Source organism: Tupaia chinensis, unplaced genomic scaffold (genome assembly GCF_000334495.1).
Source record: "Tupaia chinensis unplaced genomic scaffold, TupChi_1.0 Scaffold143758_1, whole genome shotgun sequence".
Taxonomy (NCBI): domain Eukaryota; kingdom Metazoa; phylum Chordata; class Mammalia; order Scandentia; family Tupaiidae; genus Tupaia; species Tupaia belangeri.
In genome coordinates this window covers 1,686,660-1,691,924 of record NW_006203607.1, presented here as the reverse complement: position 1 = coordinate 1,691,924, position 5,265 = coordinate 1,686,660, and positions in this window count along the sequence as shown.

The following is a 5,265-nucleotide window of genomic DNA, read 5'->3' as shown; positions in this document are numbered from 1 at the left end:
TTTTTTTTTTTTTTTTGGAGAGATTTTTGCTATAGGGCACGTGTGCTCACCAGAAAGAGAGAGAGACAGAGAGACAGAGAGATAAAAAGCAAGAAATCACCCCCCAGGGGGGATGGCCATGCCGCAATCCCTTCATTCTCCTCTCGGGATCTTGGGCATGCACACACATGCGCCCGGCATGAGTTTAAGCCACTGGGTCTGGGACTTGAACCACGGTCGACTACATGGGAGTTCAGCGACATAGCCATTATGCTAACTGCTGGTCCTGAACATTTCTTTTTTCAAATTGCCAGAGGGCACATATGTTGGCCAAAGAGAGAACACCTCACAGTGGAGTGTGGTCATTCTGCAATCCTTTTTCCTCCATTTCTCCATCCCATCAGATGGAACGCAAGTCTTACTAGCCTCAAGCCAGCTTTGAGATTTATTGCATAGCAAGGTAGCAAATTCTGAGCCCACACTCCATGTGGACAGGTTGAGATATTGTACTCATATGGCTACTTTTTCTACTCAAAGCCAGGGCCAGGTGGCCAGCAGGCAAAAAGATCGAATCCTGTTCATGGTAGGCATCATTTTCCCAGACCCAGCTCTAAGCAGGAGCCCCTGCCCGTGGTGGGGTCTGCAGCTATATTTCCATCTCTGCTGGAGCATGGAGGCTTGCTAGGAGGTACAGCTTCAACGCCTACTCTCTACATGGTTCTCTTTAATTTATGGCCCTTAATGATTTCCCCATTCTTGCTTTTGAGCTTAGATGTGCATTTTAGAAAAAATCCAGTATTTATCTTGCATATATATTTATAGGAGGAGGGAATGCAATAGGTGTTTGAGTGGGCTTGGGACAAAAGACAGGGGATCCACAGGAAGCCTGAAATCAAGCCTGACCTGCAAGTCCCACTCTCTGAGCTTCCTACCTCTGTCACTGAGCCCCGAGCCTCTCTTCTGAGCCCCTGTTCTCCCTGAGTTCCTGTCTCCTTACAAATACCATCCCACTTTCCAAACCCCTTTTCCTACCACTCAGTCTTCAGTCCCCACTGCCCTCCCCCCAGCCTCATTCAAGTTTCTCTTGCCAGGGGAGCATGGAAGTTCTTTTCCACTGCACACTCAGCAACTCAGAAAAGTCCTTCCTCTTCATTTTCCAACCAACTCCGCTATCCCAGTAGCTCTCCCTGAGAACGTGAGCCTCCCCGCACGACCAATACTGGGGCCTTCTGTGCGATCTGCCTGGAGCTGGGTTATGGAGAAAGAATTCCGAAGGCAGAGGAGGAGCGGCTCAAGAGGAGATGGCTCTGACTTTCATTTCCATGCCCCCTTCTCCCTCTCTGTCTCCGCTCTGTGGGCCCCCCTCCAGCCCTTATGATCAATGGGGGTTCACTTTTGCTGAGCTCAGTGACACTGAACCCTTCCCACTTACTGTGGCTGGGAGCTGACTGGCCAGGCCTGCTCGATCCAGGCTGGGCGCAGGTCAGGGACCTACTCAAATCTGGGGAAGAGAAACTGGGCCTCCCAGCACCTCACTCTGCTGGGTGATTTAAGTCTCATCCTCCCTGGCCTGCACTGGAAGAGCAAGAAGGCCAGATGGCTGTCTCCCTACCGCCAGCTCTCAGTGGACGCGGTTCCCAGAGAGAAGAGGTGATGCCATCACCCCAGGGGCACGCTCCACTCCAGGGCCCTTCTAGGAAGACCCCCAGGTTGAGAACAGTTCTGGGACCAGTTCTGGTCTCCTCCACCTCCAGCCATCACATGGACAGCCTGAGCACTATGACTTTGTTGTCAGCGCCCCTTCACCCCACAGAGGAAGGGCGCGCACGCACACACTGACAGTGGTTAAGAGCTGTCTGCAAATCTTTTCCCTGAGCCTCAGTCTTCTTGACTATGAAACGGGGGTGCGGGCAGTACTCCATCACAGGGTTGTCACGATGCTGAAACAGACCACGCGGTAGAGCCTGCTGAGCGAGGCTTAGCATCTGGCACCGGGCTCATTAGCGGGAGCTGCGGGCATGGCTGGTCGGACTTCTTTAAGTGCTCCCCACTCGGGTCCCCAAGAAGCCTCCCTCTGCCATTATCTGTGGAGGCTCTCCCTCTGACCTCTGGCAACCCTCAGAACTATAAGAAGGTGGGAAGAGGGTTCTCAGGGTGCAGGGAGGGCAGAGAGGGAAGTGGGTGGAACCTGGGCCTGCTTCCCCGAGTTCAACCGGACACCTCTGCCCAAGCGTGTTCCACATATTGGGGTGCTTGCTCTATGGCTCCATCTGTAAAAAGGATCCCATTGCTGATGAGGTCTGAAAACCGCTGACTTAAATCACCCCCTCCTGCTCCAGGAAAGGAATCTGAGCCCTCGATTGGCCTGAGGTCACGATGGGAGTCAATGACTTGGATCTGACCCCTGGGGACTGAGGTCCCAACCTCTTCCAGATTGCAATCCTTTCAGAACTGAAGTCCCCCCTCCTGACAGGGAGAGTCCTAGAGAGCAAGACTGGCCATGCATGGTTCCCTGGCCAGCACTGATCCTGGCACTCAGGGCCCAGAGGCAGGTGCCAGCTGGGAGGCGGGGGGAGGCACAGGCACAGACAGTTCTGGGGCCAGCCACTGGCTGTGTATCCTTAGGTGAGTCTCTGTGCCTCTCTGAGCCTCAACTTTCTCCCATGCAAAGGGCTGCTCTTTGTGCCACTGGGGACAGGGCCTGGCATGCAGTTGGTGCTCGGCCAATAGCCCTCTCCCTGCACCACGGCTCCCGGCCACTGCGTGCTCCAGTGATGCGCCATGTGGACAGTGATGGATTGCAGACCTTGGCTCCCCACCCCTCCTGTGGTGGGGGTGGGGCAAAGCCGGGAGCTGGGAAGGGGCCTGCCCAGGTGGGACCATGAGTCTGGGCAGAGCAGGGAAGTGTTGGCAATGTTATTAGGAGAGAAATGGGGGTCAGGGGTTTCAGGGGAGCTGCTGAGGGTGGGGTCATGGGAACAGGTGGGAGAGAGGGAGGAAGGAGGATGGGAAAGCAGAGGGCCCTGCCCAGCCAGGGAGTGCAAGACAGCTGTTTGCTCAGAAAAGTGTCTTAGTCACTAACGGCTGTGGTGGGGTGAGTCTGTCCTCTCACTCACATCCTGGGAATCCAGATGGGGCAGGAAGGCTGCCGGGTGACCCTCGGAGAAGCCACTTGTCCTCTCTGAACTGGATGGTCTCTTCTCTCTCCTTCTGTCCTGCATGCGTGTGCACACACCCACACTCAACTACTCCTAGGGCCTCCTAGAACCCTCTCCCTTCTCACGCCTAAGGAAGAGTTTCGTGTCTCTCGAGACTTCAGAAAAGCCATGGACCTGTCCCTCCGCCGCATGTGCGCGTGAAGGAGAAACGAGTCTCCACGTGCTTTGGAAGTCCTTCCTGGGATCTCGTCCCCATCACTCGAGCTGCAGTCACTGTCTCTCTCTTGCGGCTGCCTTTGAAGGGGTAATCCAGCTGGAGTTGGGAAAGGTGATGAGAAAGACCCTATCCCTGCAGTCAAGGGTCCTGTCAAGCAGGAAAGGAACCTTTGCAATCCCCCTAGTGAGAAGAGAGGCTTGGGGTTCAGAGGGTATGCTGAGCTAAGGACCAGAGTTCCAAGAATAGCGCCAATTCCAGATATTCTGGGTGTTGAAAGACAACCTGAACTCAGGTTTCATTTCTCCCACAGAAGAGTTTCAAGAAGACCCGAGGCCCCTTGCAACTGCTACCCTTCACGCCACTCCCATCCCGGACTTTTGCCCCACCCCAGGCCCTCCCTCCCCCCAGAGGAGGAGGTGCAAGCAAGCAGTCCCACCGTGGGCAGTCCCACAGGTGGGCAGTCCCACGGGTAGGCAGTCCCACATAGGTGAGGGGGCTGTGGTTTATTAGCCTCGCTTGCAGGGAGAGGGTGGGTTAACACGGCCTGGGCATTGCACCTGGAGAAGTCCTGGGGTCCAGAAACATTCCCAGCTCCCAGTGGAAAATGCGGGCATACCCTGCCCAGGGGCACCAGCTCTGGCCCTTGGGCACATCAGGAGCTAGGAACAGCAGGAGAGATTCAGGTCAGACCCAGAAGGCACCCCCAGCTAGGCAGAGGGGAAAGGGTTGCTACAGGGTAGGGGTGCCGGCAGGCTGTGAAGCCCAGCTTGGGACCCCCTTCCCCAGGTCCCTGCAGACCCTCCCAGCTGCCCACAGCCCTGCCTCCCTCCTCCCCCACCAGCACTCTGCGGATCAATGCTGCCTTTGCTGACAGCTGAGAATCGAGCTCGCCTTCCCGCGCCCCCCCCTACTCCTCCTGCCCGGCTGGGTCCCCCGAGATCTTCCCGAAGGAACCGGGAAGTTTGCTGTGGAAGCGCTTCGCCCTGGGGCAGGGCCTGCGGAGGGATCGGCTGGCGTGGCCACAGCTTTCTGGAGCAGAAAAGGGAAGGGGACTCAGAATCCCAAATTACCACCTAGAGCCGCCAGGGCAGAAGGGAAAGGGACGCCCCTGAAGCTGGAGAGAGGGAGGCCAGTCACTAGACAGAAGTTTTCAGCGGAGAAGGGATGCTATAGGGGGAAAGTCTCCCCTTTCTGGATGGGATTCTGTGCGTTTTGGAGTCAGCCCCGAAGGCAGGCTCGGAGTGTAGCTCCCAACTTCGTCCGCCCTGACCTGCGAGAGAGGTCAGGGGGGCTTCGACCAGGGCAGGCAGGGCAGGCCCCTCGATCAGGGGAGGCCCGTCTTCGCGCAGGGCGGCCCAACCCGGGGCTCTCCCGCCATCACGAAGGAGGGAAGCTCAGAGGATCGAGGACACACCTGAGACCCGCACACAGCCCGACCCGCGGCGGCAGCCCTGGAGCGCCAGGACCTCGCAGGTGGGGGGCCTCCCCCGCCATCACGAAGGAGGGAAGCTCAGAGGATCGAGGACACACCTGAGGCCCGCACACAGCACGACCCGCTGGCGCCAGGACCTCGCAGGTGGGCGCCGGCGGTGTGCGCTGCTCCCCCGCGCAAGGCATAAAGGGCACGACCCCGACGGGCCCTCGTGGCTCACACCACCACCCCGCAGCGTGGCCCGGACGGCACGCCCGCCTTCACACCCATCCACGCCGTGCCCACCCCTGCGCTGACTCGATCTCGCAGACCCCCAGCCACCCGCTCTGCACACACAGTAGAGGCGTCTCCACTCGTTCGCTCCCACACTCCTCCAGACCCCGAGTCGCATCCACCACGGCGGCCCCACTTTCCACAACCACACACGAGGCGGCCCACCCCGGGCTGGCCTTCGGGCCGCGCTGCTCCACGCAGTCGAG